Source organism: Physeter macrocephalus, chromosome 7, assembly GCF_002837175.3.
Source record: "Physeter macrocephalus isolate SW-GA chromosome 7, ASM283717v5, whole genome shotgun sequence".
Lineage (NCBI taxonomy): Eukaryota > Metazoa > Chordata > Mammalia > Artiodactyla > Physeteridae > Physeter > Physeter macrocephalus.
In genome coordinates, this window is record NC_041220.1 from 143,505,015 (window position 1) to 143,530,066 (window position 25,052).

Below are 25,052 nucleotides of genomic sequence, written 5' to 3' on the forward strand. Positions count from 1 at the left end.
CCCTAGTCCCAAACCTCATCAGCCCTGATGAACCCCTGAACCCAGCCCAACACCTCCAAGGACAGCTGGCAGCCGAACCGCCCATCAGGTGAGACACACAGAGTTCCCAGGCACCCAAGTCCCTGCAAACATCCAACCCAAGAGAAGCAGGGAGCCACGGTGGGCTGGGTCAGGCGGCCAGGACCACGGGTCGCTCTCCGCCCAGGTCACCTGCCCCTCCCAAGTACACGACCTATACCCTGAGGGATGGTCCTGAGGTTCAAGTGCCAGAGCAGACTGACACATTTCTACTTAAGGAGGGAAACAACCGTCCGTTTTCAGACCACAGGGCCAGGAACTTGTTGAGTATATGGTGTCATATGTTCACAAGCAATGCATACAGAAAGCCAATTCGTCCAACTGAATCTAGGTGACACAGGAGAGGGGAGACACGGACCTGCCATGAGTATGACCTCCAGGTGGCCCTGTCTTCACCCCGCTTGCGTTCCTCCTGCACGGCTGAGCTGTCCCCCTGGGCAGCTCGCCTGCATCCACCTCCTCCTCTCCATACCTGCTCTGAACTCGTCATCACTGTCACCTCCTGCCACCTGACTCTCTTCCAAGCAACCCACCCACAAGAACCCAAATGTCCCCAAACGCCAACTCCTCACCTCACCTTCCTCTTCTGTTCAGGGCAGGGTCCTAGTGCATGCGATGCCGCGTGAAAGCTGCTGTGTGTGAGGAAAGGTGGAAGAGATGGACAGTGCCCCGTAAAGAGACCTTCTCATTGAGCATCTGGGCCTCTAGGATGCCCACGGACGCCGTCCCTCACCCTGCAGGAGCCCAAGGCAGAGAAGGGCTTATCTCAGAGAGGTTTGAGGGATGGCTCTTGCCTGATGGCATGAACACCAATGAGATTCACAGGAGGCCCACAAAGTTTTCAAGAAAACGGTATCAGTGGAAACACTGCCAGCTTGAACTGAAAGAGTCACAGGTAGTACAAAATGAAAATTGGGCACTGGATCCCCGAAAGTCTACTGGCGGGAAGAAGGCTGAGAGAATGACTCAACTGCAAACGCGTGCTGCCTTCACGGAAAGGGGCAAAGAAGGATCAGGAACGCAGAAGGCAGAGTAAGAGCCACTATCCCCAAGTCTTCAGACCCAGTGGAGCGACTTCCAACATTTTCCAGGCTGGATTAAAGAGCTGCTGTGCACCCGTGACTCCTTTACGCCTTCCCTTTTCCCTGCTTGTTGAGGACCGTCTACCGTGGTTACCCCCTGTCTGTCCCAACACTGCATTACTGTTCTGGGGGGGGCTGATAGCTGGGCTTCAGTTCCGGTCTACAGATGGAGACGAAGGGCATCCCCGGAGCTGTACTCAAGCAACTACAGCCGGGGACCCTCACCCACACGCCTGGAGCCCGTCCGGACGATGGCCTTCCGGGCTCTGAGCTGATGCCGTCGTGGAGGGATCTTGGGGGCAGTGTGTTTTGTACGTGCGAGGGACGTGGACCACTGGGGCCGTGGGCTGGACACAGATAGGCAGCCTCTGAGGTGGCCCCAACGAGCCTGCCCCCGAGTCGTCCCTCCCTTGGCAGCCCCCTCCCGGAGTGCAGGCCCCACCTGGTGCCTCGCTTCAAATAAACTGAATATGGCAAAGGTGATGAGGTGTCGCTTCCAAGACAGGCTACCCAAAGACTGCGTCCCCCCCCTTGCTCTGAGGGAAGTCAGCGGCCAGGCTGTGAGCTGCCCTGAGAAGCAGCCCACGTGGCAAAGAACAACGTCTCTGGCCACCAGCCAGCAAGGTCGTGTGGCCTGCCAACAGTCACACGGTGACCTTGGAAGTGGATCTTCTGAGGCCACCAACTGCTACGGGAGTGAGCTTCGGAGTGGCGCCTCACCCACTGCACCCTGATCACCGCCTTGTGTGAGACCTGGAACCGAGGACCCAGCTAAGCCACACCCAGGTTCCTGGCCACAGGAACTAGGAGGCAGAAAACACCTGTCATTTCGAGGGGGTGATTTGTTTCATGGCAGCAATAACTCATGTACCACGTAATCCAAAAGATGAATGTTATCACTTGATTTGTCACCATTCCTGCTGTAAATATACACAAAACAGCGCTACATTTATTTCTAAGCAGCAATGCATGATTAAGTACTTTTCCCCTCAAATCTAATCTGTGATGAGGTGATTAAGGAAATCATGCTGCATAAATCAGAGATAAACTGACCAGGAATGGGAAAAACTGGCTAATAAAAATGACTACCTTTGGATGACCACCTAATCAACCAGTCTCACAAGCTAAATTTAACAGTCCCGTCTTACAAATGAAGAAACCGAGGCTCAGGCATCTCGCCTACAACCACGTCCGAAGACAGAGTTAGGATTCAAACTCAGGCTGACCAGTTTCAGTTTGGGCTCTTAACCACACTTTTTACTATTAGCACACGAGCAAATGCCTGTGTAGAAACTGGCCTCCCCTGAAGTATTTCTGCTAACAAAAATTATCCACCTGGTTCTCAAACAGTCTATCTCAATTCCGTGGCAGCTTCATCTCCCAAATTTGCACATTAATCTAACTTTAGGAAGCAGGTCAGCAGCCCCTAAAATTATTCGGATGCATGGTTGTTGAATAATTTATGACAGACTGAATAGAAGAGTACCACAGATAAAATGTTCCAGCTCAGCACTTTGTTATTATGCAGAGTTTTTTGCGTAGGTTTTTTTCAAAATGTCAATTCTTAGAGTTTTAACACTTTAAGCCCAGAGAAACCAAGAGGCCAGGCTGCAGGGACACGGAGCAGATGCCTGGGTTCTGGACTCCAGGGGCTCGTCCCTTCCTGCTCCCAAGTCAGCCTCAGCAAGAGTCAGGTCATCACGAGGCAGCCACCCCTCGACTAGGGATGGAGACAAGAATTTACTAAACAGCAAAGCAGCTCTTAGAATTAGGAAATACGACAAATACAAGTAATATGGAAAGAGGAGAAAAAATAAGAAAGAGGGGAAATGAAAGACTGGCAACCTTAACATTTAAACACATCAGGAAAATGTATACAGAATTATTACTCACAGTCTAATAACATTAAAAGGAAATGGAATTCTGAAAATAATGTGAACTTGAAGACATACAGCTCTGCTGATGTCATACTTACCAGGCAAAGAAAGTTTAAAACACTAGCTTTAAACTCATCTAGTTCCAGGGACTTCCCTGGTGGTCCAGTAGCTAAGACTCCGCATTCCCAATGCAGGGGGCCCAGGTTCAATCCCTGGTCAGGGAACTAGATCCCACATGCTGCAACTAAGAGTTCACATGCCACAACTAAAGATCCCACATGCCGCAACTAAGACCTGGCACAGCCGAATTTTAAAAAAATATGCAGAAAGGAAAAAAAAGTTTTCTTAAGAAAAAAAACTCATCTAGCTCCATCTTCTTTCAAGAGAACGCATCATGGGGTGTTCTTTTTACAGGACTGAGCTCTCTCTCAGTGCTGTAAAGCCGAGTACAGCTCAGCTGTGGAGGAAGGAGAGGGCTGCCCCCAAGGAAGGGAGACCCACAGACCCCTGCGAGCGCCCGAAGCGCTCAGAACAGAAGGGCCTTGGGAACAGGATACCTGCAGGGCGGCTTGAATATTTTATCTCTGTCCCCGGTGCCCCTGCCTACGCCAGGCCTCAACCAAGCAGCCCCCTCACCAGCACTTCTCCTTTTCTCAAAGTATGGAGAAGAAAGTCTAGATTTCGCAGAAAAGATACTATTTTAAATTACAAAGGTCCATTTTACTGGTGCAAAAATATTACTATATTACATCTTTCTGAGTGATTCTAATCCTTTGTAAAGTTTACATCACGAAAAATCCAAATGATAACCAGTTAAGAGAAACAAATGTGTGAGATCTCTCTCATCTAAAATAAATAAATAAAAGTGTAAAACACAACGTTGTAAAACAACTATACTTCATTAAAACAATTAATTTTTAAAAATTTTTTAAAAAACTTTTAAGGCATAAGATCTCCGACAAGGGCTTCCCTGGTGGCGCAGTGGTTGAGAGTCCGCCTGCCGATTCTGGGAACGCGGGTTCGTGCCCCGGTCCGGGAAGATCCCACGTGCCGCGGAGCGGCTGGGCCCGTGAGCCACGGCCGCCGAGCCTGCGCGTCCGGAGCCTGTGCTCCGCAACGGGAGAGGCCGCAACAGTGAGAGGCCCGCGTACCGCAAAAAAGAAAAAAAAAAAAAAAAAGATCTCCTACAAGCCTAAGGCAGCATCGTTTCACACCTAGGCTCACACAGGCACTGCGGGCACAGACCCTGCAGCCCAGAGGACACAAAAGACACCTGTGTTGTAACCAGGCACCTGTGTCCATACAAACCGTCTCCCGAGCGCACGCGGGGCCTGATCGCTGGCTGACCAGGGACCCTCTGCTGCCACTCCGCGTCACTCTCCAGTGTTATGGGCATAACGAAGATACTGAGGTAGGTGCATGGGGACGTGACTTTTAAACTCCCATCACAATAAGAACGCTGTCTACACAGGAAGGAATTTAAGAAAGGTCTCAACTAAGGAAAGGAGGAGCTCAGCAGAAGGCAGGCAGCCGGGCACCCAGGTGGGAGATGGCAGCGTGATGGTGGCAAAGACAGGGGCAGGAGACAGGCAGGGGAGAGGCTGGCTGGGCTGCCAGCACCTGCAGCGGCCCCCGCTCACACCTGCTGGCCGCACCTCCACAGCCCACCCTGCTCCAGCCCGGGATCTTCCCTGGCTGCCGCCCAGAGTCCCAGCCCAAACCTCAACGCTCACCCCGGGCAGGTCCACCTTCACCACCCCATGACCTCCCTGCCCGCCCATTCATTCACTCATTCATTCATTCAATAACTGTCCAGTGGCCTCTACAGCAGCACCGGGTAGACAACTACGATCAGGTGACCAGTGACAGACCCGTCTTCCCAGGGCCAGCCACCCTGGGGGACAAAAGAGCTCAACAGGCCAGTACCATCACACAGGGAAGTTGGAGGGACCCACGGGAGGGCAACCGTAGCCCTGACTCCATTTGAAAAACTGCTCTTCCCTGAACCTACCCTCTCCCCCTCCCTCCCTCCACCACTGCTTGGCTCAGGTGGCCCCCCCGCCAGACCCCCGAACTCCCCCAAGCCTCATCACCCCCCAGATGCCCGGCAGCCGGCAGAGGACACCCACACCTGGGCCATGCCTGCCGTTCGCTCAGCAGCCCCTCCCCTCCCCACCCTGGGCAGTGGTCCACACGCCACTGTGGGTGCACAGTCGGGGTTGGGGGAGAAGGGGACAGGAGGCAGGTTGGAGGGGGCAGGGGAGGCGGAACAAGACAGCCATAAGGAGTGGTAGGAACGTCAGCCCAGGGTCCACCTGCCACAAGGTTAGAACACACAGAGGCCGGAAGCCCCAGAAATCCCGACTGCTCAGAAGCACCACACCAAGCAGAAGCTCGGGTGGGCCGGGTGCCCTACCACGCCCCCATCCAGCCCCCCGCAGCCAGGGCTGAGCGGAGGGGTCCGAGAGCGGTGACACCCTACCCCTGCCATCGGTGGGCAGACCCTGCCCTCGAGCTCCCGGCTTGCTCTGGGCGCCAGCCTGGCCATACCGATTCCAGAAAGTAGACAGGACAAGCTGGGGCTGCAATGTTTCAGGCTCTATAGCTGATGGAACTGCGGGGCTAGTTTTGATTCCAGAAACAAATTCTACAAATTGAAATACTGAAGGTTAAACCATTTCAATTTTCCATTCCTGTTGCTATTTGACTTTCCCTTTTCAGCTCTGCTTGGTATTTATTTCTGTTTGTGGTTTTTAAACCTGGGCGGGGGGGACTATAAATAAAGTTGCTGGATGTAGCAAATGAAAATGAAGGCCACTCGGTTAAACCTGAATTTCAGATAAAAGACGAATAACTTTTTAGTATAACTGTGTCCCCAGTATCGCACAGCAGTTTTTATCCGGCGAATCTATCTATGAAGGGACAGCCCCCCAGTCCTGAGGCAGCAGCCCCCCGCCGGAACCTGGCTGTCCCGCCACCCTCCCGGCGGCCCAGGACAGGAAGCACAGCCAGACCCTCCGCCCACCTGGCTGCCTGGTCCCCGCCTCCCCGCTCACCCCAAGGCCGCCACCGGCGGAGAACGATTCTCCTCTCCAAGAAATGGGTCTTTTCTCAGGCCTCCTACAGAACATCCCGCCACGTACAAATCTGGTCATTTGCTACAGGAGTCGAGAGGAGGAAGCCGCAGGGTGTTGCACTGCCCTTATTGTCTTTTTCAGTGGGGCAGACGAGAACCCTTCTGTGCTCGGCGTCTCTCTCAGTCACTCTCAGGGAGACAGAAATCTGCAAGTGCACAGAGACCCAGTACCCACCTCAGCCTGCACACAGGCTCAGCCTGCACACAGGTGGGCGGCAGGCAGAGCCCTCGGAAATCAACGCAGGACGTGTGGCCAGAGCAGGCCACGTGGCAGGAGGCACGTCCCCTGCCCACGATCCCACAGGGCTCCTCGCCTCCCAGGTCCAGGCAGGGTGTGGTGGGCCGCATGGTGGCCCCAAGGACATCAGGTCCTAATCCCCAGAACCTGGAAATGTGACCTTATTTGGAAAAAGGGTCTCTGCACATGGGCTTGTGTGAAGGATTCTCAGATGAGGGGACAGTGCTGGGTTACCTGGGGCCCTAAATGCCATCACAAGTGTCCTATAAGAGGGAGAGGGAAGCTGGGACACAGGGGAGGCCACGTGAAGGCGGAAGCAGAGACAGGAGCATAGGGGCCACGAGCAGCCACCAGAAGGCAGAAGAGGTAGGAAGGATCTCCCGACAACGGGGGCCCCCAGGGGGAGCCCAGCCAGGCCCTGCCCACACCCTGATGTGGACATCCGCCTCCAGAACAGCGAGAATAAACCCCCGCTGGTGTAAGCCCCCCAGTTGGCAGTGCTTTGTTCCACAGCCCCCGGAAACTCACACAAGGTGGGCCCAGGAGCCCCCGAGCCCGGGCCCAGCCGCCCCACCCTCGCGGTGAGGCGTGGACTGGCTGTGAAACGCCTAGGTGCACACTCCTGGCCGGGCTCCAGGCCACTAGGGATGGGGGCTCTGGGGAGCGGGCGGTCTGGGCACCTCACGCTGCCCAAATGCCTCCAGGTAAAGTGTGTCCCAGGCCGGGCTCCTCGGGACTGCGCTCAAGAGCCACGGAGCCACAGGCTGGCCCGCAGTAGGGACTGGACGCGGATGTGCCCACAGGCGCACGTCCACTCACAGCAGCCAGGCTAGCGGCACCAGGGACACCCTACGGGCCACACGGCCCCCAGCACTTCACGCTCGTTATTCTAGCTCATCCTCACGACAGCCTTATCATTAACCCTGTCTTACAGACAGAAACTGGCACAGAAAAGCAGTCTGCCGAGGTCGAGCTCGACACCGGGGTGGGGTGAAGAGCAGGCACCAAACCGAGCCCCGCATCGAGGGAACCCACAGCAGCAGGACCGCCCCCCCACCAGAGGTCAGCGGACAAAACCCTCGTCCTCACCCGTCGGTGGCTCACGTCGGACGGATGCAGCGAGGGGTGCACACCGGCCAACACGCTCCCCACCCTGCTTCACGTTTCTAAGAAGGCATCCTAGAAGAGCCACCCTGGACTTCGTCTCATCCAGGACTTGGTAAGGAAGAGCTTTCGCCTAGGCTGGAGTGGCTCACTCCCCAATTACTTGATTCTCTAGATGAGAAACAAGTAAACCCCAAAGGTCAACGCCTGGCTACTAACCAAAGTGCCAGGAGGTCCGTCAGTGAAGCGAAAGCCTCATGCATCCGCCTGTGCTGCTGAATCAAGTTCCAACCAGGTACAAAATATAAAAACCAACTCTTTGAAGAGCTATGAAAGCAGGCAGAAACCGGAGGGGAGTTATCCTCTACAAGAAGAGGGTTGCACCGGGTAAGGCGTGTGTTTGTACACGTCTAGAGCTCAGGTGGAAGCTGCAATCCTCCAGCTTCTAGTCACAGGATGGAGTCTGGGCAGGGCAGGTGGCTGGAAAGTGAGGCAAACATCTCAGTGTCTCAGACAGGAGGTAGCTGGGGAGAGAGGAAGCCCTGAAATATGCTGGTAAACTCTGCCCAGGCCCTCGGCCAGCCCCTGAGCAGCCTGTGCGCAGAGAGCCTCCGAGAAGGAAGCCAGAGTCCAAGCACAGCAGCAGACGTGATACAGAGAGGTCAGTGTGAGTCCCGACAAATCAGCACCCTTCAGAAAAGAGAACCGCTAGTGGATCAGCCACAATGTCCAGTACACAGTCAAATATTACTAGATGTTCACACAGACAGGAAGGTGTGACCCACAGTCAAGAGACAAAGAAGCCAGTGGGAGCTGTTCCTGAGATAACCTAGGAGTTGAAATTAGCAGATCAGAACTTTAAGGCAGCTAGTATCGTGTGTTCAAGGATTTAATGGAAGATACAGTCAAATAAACAGGTGGCCTATCTCAGTAGAGAAATGGAAACTATAGGAAAGAAGCCAGTGGAAACTCTAGAAGTAAAAATGACAGTAACTGAAATTTTAAAACTCATCGATGAAATGGACTTAATTTGGACTGGAGACAGAAGAAAAGGAGATGAGAAAGAGAAAAAAAAAGTTTTAAATTAGAACAGGGCCTAAATGCCCTGTGGGAGAGTAACAAACATCAACCATACATGTAATAGGAGTACCAGAAGGACAGGAGAACAAATGGGGCAGAAAAAATATCTGAATAAACAATGAGCACATTTTCCCCAAATCTGGTAAAAAATTATAAACCTATTTATCCAAGAAGCTCAACAAACCCTGAGCAGGATAAATACAAAGAAAACCCTCATAAGCACATCACAGTCCAAGTGCTGGAAGTCAAAGGCAAAGATGCCACGTGACACATGGAGACAAGGCGGCGATGGCGAGGCTGACATCTACACAACAGCAGCTGGAAGACGAAGCGAACCAGAGGGCTGGGAAGGAGAAACCGGAATTCTACAGCCAGCACAAAGATCTTTAAAACTGAAGGAAAATGAAGACAGCTCAGATAAACCAAAATTGGGAGAATCTGTCACCAACAGGCAAGAAATGCTAAAGGAGGTGTTTCAAGCTGAAGAGAAAGGATACCATATGGAAACTCAAATCTACGAGAGGGAATGAAGCACAACAGAAATGGTGAATATGTGGGTAAATGTTTTGAAATTTTATTTCCCTTCTCTTAATTTCTTTAAAATACATATGACTGGGCTACCCTGGTGGTGCAGTGCTTGAGAGTCCGCCTGCCGATGCAGGGGACACGGGTTCGTGCCCTGGTCCGGGAAGATCCCACGTGCCGCGGAGCGGCTGGGCCCGTGAGCCATGGCCGCTGAGACTGCGCGTCCGGAGCCTGTGCTCCGCAACGGGAGAGGCCACAACAGTGAGAGGCCCGTGTCCCGCAAAAAAAAAAAAAAAAATTTTTTTTAATCTAAAAAATAAATAAAATACATACGACTTTTTAAAGCAAAAATTATAACAGTGTGTTGTATGGTTTATAACACATGTAGATACAAGACGAATGACAACAAATAGCTCAAAGGGAGGATAAATGGAACTTTTATTACTATTATAAAATTCTTAACATTTTTTCTAAAGTGTTACACAATTAACTCTAAACAGACTGCAGTAAGTTAGTATACATATTTTAGACTACTAAAAAATAATGCAAAGAGGTACAGCCAAAAAGCCAAGACAGGAATTAAGATGGAATACTAGAAAATATGTGTGTATGTTTACTACAGATAAATACACATCTGGTACATGCAATACAGAGATACAAACAAGTACACACCTTTGTGTATATACACACATATATGCATGCATTCAATTAACCCAAAACAAGACAGGAAAGGAAAAACAGCAACAACACCAAAAAAATAGGACAGACAGAAAACAAAGTGGAGACACAGATCAGCCCTATTAATAGTCACGTGGAACGGAAATGAAAAGCGACGACGAAAGAGGAGTGAGGAGCAGGTGGACTCAGGTGAGACAAGAAGGCCCGACGGCAACAGTCATCACAGGCTGGCACAGGTGAGTGGCAGTACCTGGGCGTCCACTATATTCTTCTGTTTACTCGGTATCTGTTCAAATAATTTCTATAATGAACACTTTCTAAAAATTGGTATTAAGAGTGTTCCAAGGGGCTTCCCTGGTGGCGCAGTGGTTGAGAGTCCGCCTGCCGATGCAGGGGACGCGGGTTCGTGCCCCGGCCCGGGAAGATCCCACGTGCCGCCGAGCGGCTGGGCCCGTGAGCCACGGCCACTGAGCCTGCGCGTCCGGAGCCTGTGTTCCGCAACAGGAGAGGCCACAACAGTGAGAGGCCCGTGTACCGCCAAAAAAAAAAAAAAAAAAAAAAAAAAAGAGTGTTCCAAATATTATTTATGCCCCTTCCCCGCCAAAACTGCTTTGGAAAAGTTTGTGTTTATTATTTGTTTATTTATTAGCTAATAAAAATTTTCAATTTGGGGGAAATTAAAACACTAAAAATGGAAATGGAAAAAACACTCACATTCAAAAGCAGAAAGCATGAAATGGGCTTTATGAGAAGCTAACTTTGAATGTCAGCGTACAAACAGGCTGAGAGTAAAAGGATGGAAAAGCCATAAGGTGCAGACAGTAAACATGAGACAGCTGGGGGAGCGTATCAGTGTCAGATAAATGGGCTTCAAAACAAAAGCTCTGTTCATCAGGAAGACAAATCATCCCCAAAGTGTACAAGCCTAGTAACAGGGCTTCAGATATATAAAGCAAAACCTGAAAGAACTCAAGGCAGAAATAAACAATCCACAGTCAACGTTGGAGACTTTAACACTTTTCTCAACAATTATTAGAACGACCAGAATCCCTACCCCCCCAAAAAAATCAGTAATATAGGAGATCTGAACACCATATAGTGTTCCTTCTATGTGCCAGGCATAATTTTAGGTGTTTGAATTCGGCCATGAATAATACTGAGGAAAAAAAAAAATCCTTGTTCTCAAGGGACTTCCCTGGTGGCGCAGTGGTTAAGAATCCACCTGCCAATGCAGGGGACACGGGTTCGAGCCCTGGTATGGGAAGATCCCACATGCCACGGAGCAACTAAGCCCGTGCACCACGACTAATGAGCCTGCGCTCTAGAGCCTGTGAACCACAGCTACTGAGCCCGCATGCTGCAACTACTGAAGTCCGCGCACCTAGAGCCCATGCTCCGCAACAAGAGAAGTCACCGCAATGAAAAGCTCGTGCACCACAACGAAGAGTAGCCCCCGCTCACCACAACTAGAGAAAGCCAGCGCACAGCAACAAAGACCCAACGTGGCCCAAAATAAATAAATTTATTTTTTAAAAAATCCTTGTTCTCATGAAGGATATAGTCTAGTAAAAAATAGGGGGAAAAAAGAAAGATAAGAAGACAGAATAAAAACTCAAAGTATCCTTAATTAGTACCGTCTAAGAGATAAATAGAAAAGGAAAATCGAAATAAAAAAGAACTACTGAACAACAAAAGGGATAACAGAAATAAAACAATTAACAGAAGAGCCAGAAGACAATGCAAAGCAATCTCCCAAGAGCAGAACAAACATCAAAAGAGATCAACAGGAGGAGAAGGAAGATCAGAGATTGAAGGTCAGCCCAGGAGTTCCAGCCTCCAAATAAAAGGAGTTCCAAAGAGACACAAAACTGAAAGAAAGAAAACTAAGAATAACACAAAACGTCAGGCCTAGGCTGAAGGGGGCCACCTGGCCCAGGACAGTGATGAGAACGTACGTCATCAACCGATAGTTCAGAACATGGGGAACAAGAGAAGCTCCTGTGGGGCCAGGTCACACACAGAGGCCTGAAATCACCACGGCATCAGCTTCCACCAGTGCCGGAAACTACACACAATGAAGCAACATCTTCAAAATTCTGAGAAAATACTTTTCAGTAGAATTCTATACCCAGCTAAACTAAAAGTTAACTGAAGAGTGAAACAAAGATACTTTCAGAATCAAGGGCAAAAGAAAAATCTAGCTAATGTTTCTTAGTTATCATGAATATGCACTCAACAGAACAAGGAGTGAGCCCAGACAGAGAACAGAGGTCCCGAGCGCAGGGACACGGGGGCACGGGCGTGCAGGTCCCATGGGGACCAGGACAGAGTGGGGCAGAAAGCGGGATGCCAGGAGCAAAGTCCCCAACAACAAGGGCCACCACAAGAGGGGTGTGGCAGGGCGCGTGCTGGGGTGAGAGAGAGGCTGACAGGGGAGCGACATGGTTGGGTGAGAAAGGGGTTGTGCTCAGGTACTGTGTGGTTCAGTAACTAACACGTGAGCAGTGGACACTAGTCTAACCACCTGTGTTCCGAAACAGGAGAGGCCACAACAGTGAGAGGCCCGTGTACAAAAAAAAAAAAAAAAAAAAAAAAAAAAGAGTGTTCCAAATATTATTTATGCCCCTTCCCCGCCAAAACTGCTTTGGAAAAGTTTGTGTTTATTATTTGTTTATTTATTAGCTAATAAAAATTTTCAATTTGGGGGAAATTAAAACACTAAAAATGGAAATGGAAAAAACACTCACATTCAAAAGCAGAAAGCATGAAATGGGCTTTATGAGAAGCTAACTTTGAATGTCAGCGTACAAACAGGCTGAGAGTAAAAGGATGGAAAAGCCATAAGGTGCAGACAGTAAACATGAGACAGCTGGGGGAGCGTATCAGTGTCAGATAAATGGGCTTCAAAACAAAAGCTCTGTTCATCAGGAAGACAAATCATCCCCAAAGTGTACAAGCCTAGTAACAGGGCTTCAGATATATAAAGCAAAACCTGAAAGAACTCAAGGCAGAAATAAACAATCCACAGTCAACGTTGGAGACTTTAACACTTTTCTCAACAATTATTAGAACGACCAGAATCCCTACCCCCCCAAAAAAATCAGTAATATAGGAGATCTGAACACCATATAGTGTTCCTTCTATGTGCCAGGCATAATTTTAGGTGTTTGAATTCGGCCATGAATAATACTGAGGAAAAAAAAAAATCCTTGTTCTCAAGGGACTTCCCTGGTGGCGCAGTGGTTAAGAATCCACCTGCCAATGCAGGGGACACGGGTTCGAGCCCTGGTATGGGAAGATCCCACATGCCACGGAGCAACTAAGCCCGTGCACCACGACTAATGAGCCTGCGCTCTAGAGCCTGTGAACCACAGCTACTGAGCCCGCATGCTGCAACTACTGAAGTCCGCGCACCTAGAGCCCATGCTCCGCAACAAGAGAAGTCACCGCAATGAAAAGCTCGTGCACCACAACGAAGAGTAGCCCCCGCTCACCACAACTAGAGAAAGCCAGCGCACAGCAACAAAGACCCAACGTGGCCCAAAATAAATAAATTTATTTTTTTAAAAATCCTTGTTCTCATGAAGGATATAGTCTAGTAAAAAATAGGGGGAAAAAAGAAAGATAAGAAGACAGAATAAAAACTCAAAGTATCCTTAATTAGTACCGTCTAAGAGATAAATAGAAAAGGAAAATCGAAATAAAAAAGAACTACTGAACAACAAAAGGGATAACAGAAATAAAACAATTAACAGAAGAGCCAGAAGACAATGCAAAGCAATCTCCCAAGAGCAGAACAAACATCAAAAGAGATCAACAGGAGGAGAAGGAAGATCAGAGATTGAAGGTCAGCCCAGGAGTTCCAGCCTCCAAATAAAAGGAGTTCCAAAGAGACACAAAACTGAAAGAAAGAAAACTAAGAATAACACAAAACGTCAGGCCTAGGCTGAAGGGGGCCACCTGGCCCAGGACAGTGATGAGAACGTACGTCATCAACCGATAGTTCAGAACATGGGGAACAAGAGAAGCTCCTGTGGGGCCAGGTCACACACAGAGGCCTGAAATCACCACGGCATCAGCTTCCACCAGTGCCGGAAACTACACACAATGAAGCAACATCTTCAAAATTCTGAGAAAATACTTTTCAGTAGAATTCTATACCCAGCTAAACTAAAAGTTAACTGAAGAGTGAAACAAAGATACTTTCAGAATCAAGGGCAAAAGAAAAATCTAGCTAATGTTTCTTAGTTATCATGAATATGCACTCAACAGAACAAGGAGTGAGCCCAGACAGAGAACAGAGGTCCCGAGCGCAGGGACACGGGGGCACGGGCGTGCAGGTCCCATGGGGACCAGGACAGAGTGGGGCAGAAAGCGGGATGCCAGGAGCAAAGTCCCCAACAACAAGGGCCACCACAAGAGGGGTGTGGCAGGGCGCGTGCTGGGGTGAGAGAGAGGCTGACAGGGGAGCGACATGGTTGGGTGAGAAAGGGGTTGTGCTCAGGTACTGTGTGGTTCAGTAACTAACACGTGAGCAGCGGACACTAGTCTAACCAAAAGAAGGTGATGTGATGAAGTTGGGAAATGGAGGGAGAGGAAGCAGTGGTGCAGCGGAGGGGAGAGCCAGCCCTCCCTCGCACCTTCGAGAGAGATCAAATACACACATTTTAAGACTAGCAGCTTAAATGGGCAGTAAATGCCTGAAAAAAATAGGATGCCTGAGATGACTGCCCCTTGGAGATGGGGACAAGCAGGACAGGAGAGTGCCTGCTGTCTGATTCTTTACTCAGTAGGCTTAGCTCTTCATCTGGTGTCCTAGAAGGATGGCCACTGTGAAGGGACAAAAATGGTGCAGCATGGTGTGTGTAAAAAAAAAAAACCAAGGAAGGAGACACATCAGGATATCACCTGACTACAGGGTTGGGGACAGTAAGGCCACAGGAAAAGAGAGGAAAGAAAGCAGAAAGGACAAACTAGGCATTTTACTTGCCTGGAGTACATGATCTCGGGGATGAATCTGGTGAGCCCCCAAAAACCACAGGTAAACTTGTGTCTGTATTAAAATTGCACGTGCACGTGGGTTAAGTGTACTTCTGAGGACTGACTACAGCTCTTGTCAGATGGCCAAAGGAGCTGGTAACCACCACCCCCAAAAGTAAAAACGAGTGATCTGCCAGACTTGAACCCGAAGCAAAGCTCATCTTCTCCCCCGGGACAGCGGCGGCCTCTCCTCGGCGCACGGCAGGGGACACCGCGAGGCCCTCCTGGACGCAGGAGCAGCAGCGCCCAGTCGGGGAAGGGTACGAGATGGCTGCTCCCCAGCACGGGAAGGGAGAGAGCACGGCCCTTCCCAAAGCAGTCAGGGTGGTCCGCAACGACATCGGGTCCGAGACCCTGGAACTGTGAATGTCGCCTTATAAGCAACAGGGACTCGGCCGGTGGGATTACATTAAGGAGCCCTTGCTGGGAGAGGGCCCTGGGTTCCACACGCAGGCGCGACCACAGGCATCCTCACGGGACGGAGGACACAGGACGGAAGCGGGGGTGCCAGGGCAGCGTGACATGGGGCCCGGCGCCGAGGCGTGCGGGACAGCCTCCAGAGCTGCGAGGGGTACATTTCTGCCCTTAAGCCACTAAGCTGGTGGAAATTTGTTACAGCGGTCACGGGAAACGCATACACGTGCTAACTAGAAAGGAAAAGGTTTATGGGAACGCCACCAAATTCAAAGAAAATGTACGACGCCCTGGCTTCGCCGCGCTTTGTGTACTTGCTACACAGCATGTGTTAAGTCTTCACTAACACACTGTTTTCTCCTTCATCCTGACCCTTTTGCTTGGCCCGTTTCAGACAAAGACCAGTGTCAAAAGACAATATAACCAGAATGCGAACACGCTATCACCTCTGCTGTGGGAGAGGCGGGCGGGCAGCACGGGCCACTCCTTCCACCGGGCAGGCGGCCTTGACCGCCCTCACCTCCCCACCTCCCGGCCGGCCGGTCCCTCCGCCAGGGCCACACTGGTCCCGGCCTCCCAGCCCGCAGCTACTCCTCTGCCTGGCCACTGGCCCCTTCCTCTCAGATGCCCTCCTTCTAGGACGAGGGGGAAGGGGGCCCGCCCTCGACCCCTGGGCGCAGCAGCGTCCAGGCGCCCTCCTCTCGGCTGCGCAGGCCCACTCAGTGCCTGCCTCTCACCTGCTGACCCTGCGCAGGACACTGCCGCCCGGCAGCCGCCCACAGGTCAGCGCCACACGTCCGTCAGCCCAGGCCCCCCTCTGCCCATCCCGGCCCACAGGCAGTCACCCCGCGCCTTGGCTGTGGGCGCCTCAGCGATGGGCGGTCCCCACCTGAGAAGCATCCCTGAAGCCCAGGTCCTGCGCCGGCCACCTCATGCCATCATCTCTAGGCCGCAAGACCACTGGGTCGGAAGGCGTCCTCACGAAACCTCACGCTGTGAGCGCTACGTTTCGAAAGCAAAACTTTAAGCATATTCTCTCTACTCAGCGCCCTCTCCCCACTGCCTGCTTGCGCTCCTGTCTCAGACCTGGGTGCGGGGGGTCTCTGGGGAGGCGGCGCCTTCCCCGCAGGCCTCACTGTCCCGACTGCAGGTCCCCCGGCCTCACAAGTGCCCTTCCCATCACAGCACGTGAAAGTAACGGACACTGACCACGCAGATCCCCTCACAACCCTGAGCAGCCTCACAGGCAGGTCCCGTTACAAACCCAAGCCAGCAATGGGGAAGCTGAGGCACAGAGAGGGGGGTCACCTGCCCAAGGGCTCTGTCTACACCCACAGCTCTGGGCCGCTCTCTGTCTACACCCACAGCTCTGGGCCGCTCTCTGTCTACACCCACAGCTCTGGGCCGCTCTCTGTCTACACCCACAGCTCTGGGCCGCTCTCTGTCTACACCCACAGCTCTGGGCCGCTCTCTGTCTACACCCACAGCTCTGGGCCGCTCTCTGTCTACACCCACAGCTCTGGGCCGCTCTCTGTCTACACCCACAGCTCTGGGCCGCTCTCTGTCTACACCCACAGCTCTGGGCCGCTCTCTGTCTACACCCACAGCTCTGGGCCGCTCTCTGTCTACACCCACAGCTCTGGGCCGCTCTCTGTCTACACCCACAGCTCTGGGCCGCTCTCTGTCTACACCCACAGCTCTGGGCCGCTCTCTGTCTACACCCACAGCTCTGGGCCGCTCTCTGTCTACACCCACAGCTCTGGGCCGCTCTCTGTCTACACCCACAGCTCTGGGCCGCTCTCTGTCTACACCCACAGCTCTGGGCCGCTCTCTGTCTACACCCACAGCTCTGGGCCGCTCTCTGTCTACACCCACAGCTCTGGGCCGCTCTCTGTCTACACCCACAGCTCTGGGCCGCTCTCTGTCTACACCCACAGCTCTGGGCCGCTCTCTGTCTACACCCACAGCTCTGGGCCGCTCTCTGTCTACACCCACAGCTCTGGGCCGCTCTCTGTCTACACCCACAGCTCTGGGCCGCTCTCTGTCTACACCCACAGCTCTGGGCCGCTCTCTGTCTACACCCACAGCTCTGGGCCGCTCTCTGTCTACACCCACAGCTCTGGGCCGCTCTCTGTCTACACCCACAGCTCTGGGCCGCTCTCTGTCTACACCCACAGCTCTGGGCCGCTCTCTGTCTACACCCACAGCTCTGGGCCGCTCTCTGTCTACACCCACAGCTCTGGGCCGCTCAGTCTCACCCCTCCACCCCTGAGCTGCAGCACGCAGCCTGCACCGGGAAGCCGGCACGGCACTGCACTGCGTTGCTGCAGTGGATTTCCAGAGTTGGGGTCTCTGGACGCGTCCTCTGGCCAAACAATGCGGCCGTCCGTGAGATCGGACAGGAAACTCGGGAGCCGCGCGGACTCGGCCCGGGGAGCGCGGGCTCGGCCTCCGTCCGAGCGAACGCGGTGGGCACTGCAGGCCCGCGGCTCGGCCCGGCGCCGACCCCCGGCCCTCCTGTCCCGCCAAGAGCCGGCCCCGCGGCGGCCCCACAACCCGGCCGGAGTCTGGCCCGGGAACAAAAGGAGGGCGGCGGCGGCCGGGCGGCCCCGACCCTGAGGAGCCGGCCGCCCCCAGCACCCTCCGCTCCGCTGGGCGGGGCGGACCGCGGAGGGCGCGAGCGCGCGCCCAGAGAAGAAAGAAAGCGGAGGCGGGGCGGCCAGCGCCCGGCCCGCAACCTACCGGCCGCTCGCTCTCCGGCCGCTATCCGCTCCGCCCGCGCGCCCAACGGTCGCCTCCGCTGTCTCCCAGGGCCGAGGGGCGGGGCCGGGAGAGGGCGGGGCCGCAGTGAGGGGCGGGGTCGATGGGGGGGTAATCAGTGAGTGGGCGGGGCCTAAGGGGCTTTTGGGGGCGGGGCCGTGGACGGGGCGGTATCTCCCGGGGGCGGGGCCATCTGTGGCGGGACTGGTGAGGGGGCGGGGCCTTGGAGGGGAGGGGCTGATGGGGCGGGGTCGAGGGAGGGATGGGACCTCCTGGGGGCGGGGCCGTGGGAGGAGCGGGACCTCCAGGAGTGAGGTGAGGCGGGGTCTTGGCCTCCAAGTTCCTGGGAGGCTCTCAGCACGGGGCCGGAGTGCTTGGTCTATGGAGCTGGGACGGGGAGTCCAGTGGACGGGATGGGGGGCGGCGCTTCGACGGGACAAGGGAAGAAGGAGACGTGGGACGGATCTTGAGGGGGCGGATCTTGAGGGGCGGGGACCCCCGGACAGGGGCGGGACTTCCGCTACCCGCGAGACGTGGCGGGTCCTGCTCTGGCCGTGGACGCCCTGCGCCGTCGGCCCATGTCCCCTCCCGCACCGGGTTCTCTCCCGCTCCCACCCCCCGCCCCCGGTCCCTGGAGGTGCGTTGAGACTTCCTCCGCGCCCCGCGTCTCGAGGACCCCGCCTCCTCCTCTCGACTGCCTTCCGCGACCTTGATGATCGTCAGACCGCATTCCACCAGGAAATCGCTTTATTTTTGCGGAAGGGAGTGTGGTGTCCCCCGCGGATCACAGCCGCCCCCTAGTCCCCCAACAGGGGGCAGAGGCCAGGCAGGCCAGGCAGGTGCCCAGCATGACCCAGGCTGCCCTGGTGGTCCCCAGGGCGCCTGCTCCCCTCCCACGTGTCCAGACACTGGGCCTTGTGCCCGGGCAGACCGTCCAGGGTTGGCTCTCCTCCCCTCCAGCTGTCTCCGTCCTCAGCGGTCACTACTCTGGAAATCCCATTCCCGTTAGCCATGGTGACCGGCCAGAGTATTTTCAGGAAACAGTCTGCTGGGCATTTATTGTACAAGCTAAGTGGGAAAAATCAAGCCCAGGACTCCTGACTAGTCAGGCCTTGACTTTCAGTTATGCAGCCGGCACCCAAACCTGGCTGGAGCCTGCTGGGTTCTATATTAAATCATCGTGAGAAATACATCAGCCATCACACTTCAAGCCCCTCGGCTGACTGTGAAAAATCAGAAAATCTTAAGTTATGCTTTATATTCCCTTCAGTGCTCCCAAAAGGGCAGCAAAGGACAAATTTCTCACTACCTGACATGTTGTCAGGATGCATCTTCCCCTTACGTTTGCAAATGAAATAGCTCGATAGCATCCGGGGATGTGGACCTGTGTTGGCAGAAGTGTGCTGGCCAGCAGAAGGGCTGCCGTGCTCTGCTGAGGGCAGGTAGTGGTGAGCTCTCGGGCATTGGGGCCGACGGTCTCTACCACAGCACAGCTACGGACTGTGTCCCCCCCAAAACTTCACATGTTGAAGCCTGTTCCCCAATGTGATGGTATTTGGAGGTGACGAGGTCGTAAGAGTGGAGACCCATGAACGTGATTGGTGCCCTTGTAAGAGAGACCCCGGAGGGCTCCCTCACCCCATGGGCCGTGTGAGAACACAGACCAAAGACACCTGTCTGTGAGCCAGGAAGCAAGCCCTCTCCAGACACTGAATTTGCCCACACCTGGATCTTGGACGGCTAGCCTCCAACGTGCAAGAAATCAATTTCTGTTGTTTCTGAGCCACCAGTCTGTAGTATTATTGGTGTAGCAGTTAACAGGGTGGACGTAGGGTCTTCCATGTGGTGTGTAGATTCGCTCGGCCCTACCTGTGCTCTGAGCCAGCAGAGAGCACTGGATGCCTCTTATCTTGTCAGCTCAGGTCGCTATGACAGATACCGTGGACTGGGGGGCTTAGACGGCAAATGTTTATGTCTCACAGTTCTGGAGCCTGGCGTTCCGAGATCAAGGTGGGGACAAGGTGGTCTGGTGAGCGCCCTCTTCCTAGTTTGCAGATGGCTGGCTTCTCAGACGGCAGAGAGCAGAGAGAGAGGACAAAAGCTCACTCATGTCTCTTCCTATAAGGGCACTAATCCCATCACAGGCACTCCACCCTCATGGCCTGATCACTTCCCCAAGGCCTACCTCCTAACACCATCACCTGGAGGGTTAGGGCTTTAACACGTGAACAGTGGGGGACAGTCCAGAGCGGCACAGCTGCAGCCTCCTCTACCTGCATTGGCCAAGACGGCCTTGCAGAAGGTCCGGAGCAGGTGAACCATACAGCTCTGCTGCATGGACCCCACATCCAGACTCAGAGGAAGCACCCACCCTGGGGAGTGGGTCCCCTCCAGCCTCCCAAGGGCTAACAGCTGGGCAATAAGAGAACTGAGAAGGAGGGGTCCCGGGTTTCACCCGGGGTCAGTTTGCTCAAAGTGGAGCTGCTCACAGGGCAGCCCCGAGACAACCTGCCTCACTGAACAGAAGGCCAGGAGCTGCGCCAGCTCTAGGGGCAGCCCCGCATGCCTCCACCCGTCTCCGCGGGCTCTGCGCTCCAGGGAGCCCCGGCCGAGGCCGGCAGACCCAGTGTAACCCTTCCAGAGGCAGACCACCAGGAAAGGATTCTGGAACTGGATTCGCAAGCTGTGCGAAGACAGCGTGGACCCTGCTGCTGGTGGTGAGTAGCATGACATCAGGAAGCGATCCCACGGTGACGGCTGACACCCCCATTCATGGTCACTGGGCTGAGATGCAGGCCGAGGCGTGTTGGGACATGTGAAAACTAACAAAGGGAGACCTCATTTAAAATAGTATTGGGACTTCCCTGGTGGCCCAGTGGTTAAGAATCCGCCTGCCAATGCAGGGGACGTGGGTTCGAGCCCTGGTCCGGGAAGATCCCACATGCCGCGGGGAGCAACCAAGCCCGTGCACCACAACAAGAGAAGCCACCGCAGTGAGAAGCCCGCGCACCGCAACGAAGAGTAGCCCCTGCTCGCCGCAACTAGAAAAAGCCCACGCGCAGCAAATGAAGACCCAACGCAGTCAAAAATAAATAAATAAACAATTTTTTTAAAAAAATAAGAGTTGGGGGGATTTCCCCAGCAGTTCACTGCTGCTGTGAAAACTAACAAAGGGAGACCTCATTTAAAATAGTATTGGGACTTCCCTGGTGGCCCAGTGGTTAAGAATCCGCCTGCCAATGCAGGGGACGTGGGTTCGAGCCCTGGTCCGGGAAGATCCCACATGCCGCGGGGAGCAACCAAGCCCGTGCACCACAACAAGAGAAGCCACCGCAGTGAGAAGCCCGCGCACCGCAACGAAGAGTAGCCCCTGCTCGCCGCAACTAGAAAAAGCCCACGCGCAGCAAATGAAGACCCAACGCAGTCAAAAATAAATAAATAAACAATTTTTTTAAAAAAATAAGAGTTGGGGGGATTTCCCCAGCAGTTCACTGCTGAGGGCACAGGTTCAATCCCTGGTCGGAGAACTAAGATCCCATATGCCCCATGGTGTGGCCAAAAAAACACGCAAACAACAACAGCAACAACAACAAAAGAAACAGAAACAAAACAAAATAAAAAATAAAATAAAATAGAGTTGGGAAGCCTTGAAGGGGACCTCTCACGCAGTCGGGAGACTACAGGCCCCATACAGGAAGAGAGTACTTTGCATCTCCAACATGAAGGTTGGAGGAAGCTTTTCCCTTCACCTGGCAATAGCCCAGCCAATGAGAAGCCTCCACTGCTCAGCCAATGAGAAACCGTCAACACTCCGAACCCAGGCTTTCCTATAATGGACTTTCAAAGCAGCCCCTCCCACCTTCCTCCCTTTTACTCTATAAAGTTCCTCTCCCTTGTTTGCTAGATTTGATCATGGTTTTGCCATAGCTTGCACTGCAGTTCCTCCGCTGTTCCTGAATGAACTTGTCTTGCTTGTAAAATAACTGACTGGGTATTTTATTTTCAAGGTTGGCAGAGGTAAGTGACTCTGCCCCGTCGACACCTGCCGGCTGCATTCTCAGTCTATATTATTAACCCCTTTGTCTCCACAAGGAGCCCTATGCGGGGTGATAAAGCGTATGGTCACTTAGCCTAAGAAATGTTCTCTGCGGAGAGCACAGCACATCCAGGGGCTTGGCGGTGGCTGCCTTGCAGGCTGAGGCTGACAGTGGAGGTGCTGCCATGGCTGGTCCCTCACGTCACAGCTCGGAAAGGTGGTGGGGCCACTGGAGTGGGCAGCCTGGCGGGGCCTGACCCTTGGGGGTCTGTGGTGACGGTGTTCTTGGGGCAAGAAAGATGGGCGGGTCACTGGGTGCTGGTCGTTTTCCACAATTAAAGGAAAGGAGGGCTGGTTATAGCAGAAGGCTGCAGCAGCGGCCCCGATGGAGAGCCGCAGCCCCTCCTCTGCCTCTAGATCTCAGTTCAGGGGCTCAGAGCCCCTCTGCAGAAGCACCTGCAAGGCCACTGTGAGTCTAGCCCTCCGGCAGGCCCTGCACAGGTCACCACTAAGGTGGGGGGCGGGGCTGGGAGCTGACGCAGTGCCACGCAGCCCCTCCCCGCGCCCTGAGCCATTGCCGGAAGGCCGGCGGGCACACACTGCCAGGCTGCTCTCCCCAGCCTGCGTCTGCTGTACCATCCCTGCTCAGAATCTCCCGGGGGCCCCACCGTCTGCAGGAAGAAATCCACTGTCTGAGTCCAAGGCTGGCATTCCAGGCTCCCCTCCACAAGGCCCCTTCCTGCCTTGCAAGAAGTCAAGGGGACGGGACCTTGGGCCGTACAGCCAGGCGCCCTTGGTGTAGCCAGACACAAGGCCAGATCAGAGCTCCAGCGGTCAAGCAACTAGCGTGGGCCAAGGTCCTCTCCGCCGTCCTGAGCCGGTTCTCCTCCCGCCTGCCTGTCCTCGGCCGGCCTGCTGGGAAGCGGCTCCCACACCCATCACCTGTCACACCTGCCTCCACCCCACACACCCCTCCCACACACCCACCAGACCCATACACCCACCTGCCACCGTCCCAACATTCTGTAAAGGGGTCAAGTTCAGGTCTGTCCCACAGCCCCCAAACTACCCCCCTCCACCCTGGAGCTCCTGGACAGGAAGGACCATCAGAAGGGTGGGAGTGCCCACGCATACCAGGCACGTGCTAGGCTTGGGGACACAATGTCCGGGACAGGAGAGGCTCCAGGAACTCCAGGTGGACCAGCCCAGCAGGAGCCATGGCCCAGGGGGGCCGTCCGGCAGAGAGGGCTGCAAGGCCACTTCTGGAGGAGTTTGGGAACCACGTCCAGGATACTGGGCAGCTGTGTTTCCAGAAGAGCCCTTGGCTGGTGGAGGGACAACGGAAAGGGGCCGTGGTGGTGATGCTGGGGAGTGGGGACAGTGCCCCGGCCTTGGGGAGGGGCAGGGGCCCTGGGCCAAGACCCAAGGGGCAAGGCTGGTGTGGAGCCCAGCGGGTCAGGGCAGCTGGGGGACGCCAGCGAGCTAGACGTGGGGCTGAGCACCCCAGCTCGGGCCCTGCTCACACGCTGTCCCCACCTGAAATCCCCAAGTGGCCCCTCGTGAGCCCCTCCCTTGCAGGCAGGCAAGCCGCCCCGCCCCGAAGGTCTGCGGAACCCACCCTCCCTCGGCGCCCTGTGTTTTGGAATTCATTAGGATCAGTGAACAGACGAAATAAATCAAGTGAAGCACTATGTTGTTTTTAACCAGAACACATGAAATTAATTAAATAGAGCATATTGTCACTAAATAGAACTTGTATTAATTAGCGACATTGTTACCAAATGGAGTGTGCACTAATGAAACAGACCATATTGTTACAGGAACAGAACACGGCGCGGGCCCCGAGAAGGATCGCGGGGCTGCTGGGGGTCTGGGGGCTGGCGGCCTGGCCTCGGCCAAGTTCACGGAGCAGGAAAGGGAGGCCCCTGCACAGCGTGAACGTCCCCTCCTGGGCAGTGCCCACTTTGAAATGTCTCTTCTCCACCAACCGCCTAAACACACTGGAACAGAACCCCTCTTGCTGGAAAAATACCTACGGGGTGCAGGGGGGACAATGTATGTCAGGAGATTGTGTTTTCCTCCACGGGCAATCGACAAGAAATAAATCAGAAACACCCCCTCGAAACAGGAAAACGACGGGGGAGTAATTTCTGAACGTTGCACCGTGAGTCCCACCGCGATTCCGAGGCGGCTCGGCGTGGCCTCGGCGAGCAGTCAGCGTGGGAACTCACCTTTCAGACCAGGACTTGGAAAGGACGAGGATCGGTCCCTCCCTATGGCGTGCACGAGCCCACGCTCCTGGCGCAGCGAGGCCGCGTCCCGGGGGGCCTCCGGGCCTGTGCAGAATTCCCCTGGGCAGGATGGGCACCGGGTCAGGGTGCCTCTGGGCGCGGGCACCCCGGGTGCTCCCCCGGCCTGGCCTCTCTATTCCGCCGGCCCCGCTTCTGCCCGTTCACAGCCATGGGTGGGGACCCGGGCTCCCGGGGGAGACGGTGCCAAGGCTTCTGCAGGGTGCGGCGCCGGGCCGGGCCTCCAGCCTTGGGGCGCGCTGCCCTTCGTGCCTCCTGAGCTGCTCTGAGCTTCGGGAGTGCTCGGTACGCGCCGGGGCCCCGCAGGGCCCCCAGAGGAGCTGGAGCGCGGCCACGGGGCGCGCGCGGCTGTTCCCGCCGTTCCCCGGGAGGAAGGTCGCGAGGCCGGCAGGGTCACCCTGTCCGTCATCTATCTGGGACCCGGACCCCCTCGGACCCACGCCACCGAGCTCAGGTCCGGGGCAGGTGGGGCACAGGCGAGTTCCTCAGGACAGCTTCCTTCTCAGGCCGCGGGGAGCCCCGCGTGAGATCAGGGCGCCAGGACGCTCGCACCAGCCGAGGAACAAGGCCCAGCGGGCCACGCGCCTGCCTGCAAGGCCGCCCACGTCCACGTCCAGGGACGACAAAGCCCCAGAGTAACCTCTCAGTAAGGACCCGGAGCCTCCCAGCCGGCTCCCCACCCCGTGCTGGCGCCC

The 25,052-nt window shown here is 54.7% G+C and overlaps 1 protein-coding gene across 4 annotated transcripts in view; it reads right to left on the minus strand.

The window, feature by feature from the left end:
• RGS12 (regulator of G protein signaling 12) overlaps nucleotides 1-18,022 on the minus strand; it is a 200,486-nt gene extending 182,464 nt beyond the window's left edge. For all 4 annotated transcript variants that reach the window (XM_055086242.1, XM_024119377.2, XM_028492398.1 and 1 more), the window contains exon 1: nucleotides 17,995-18,022. The gene's annotated coding sequence lies outside the window, so the exon portion shown is untranslated. The remainder of the gene's footprint in view (nucleotides 1-17,994) is intronic.
• Nucleotides 18,023-25,052: the final 7,030 nt, after the last annotated feature.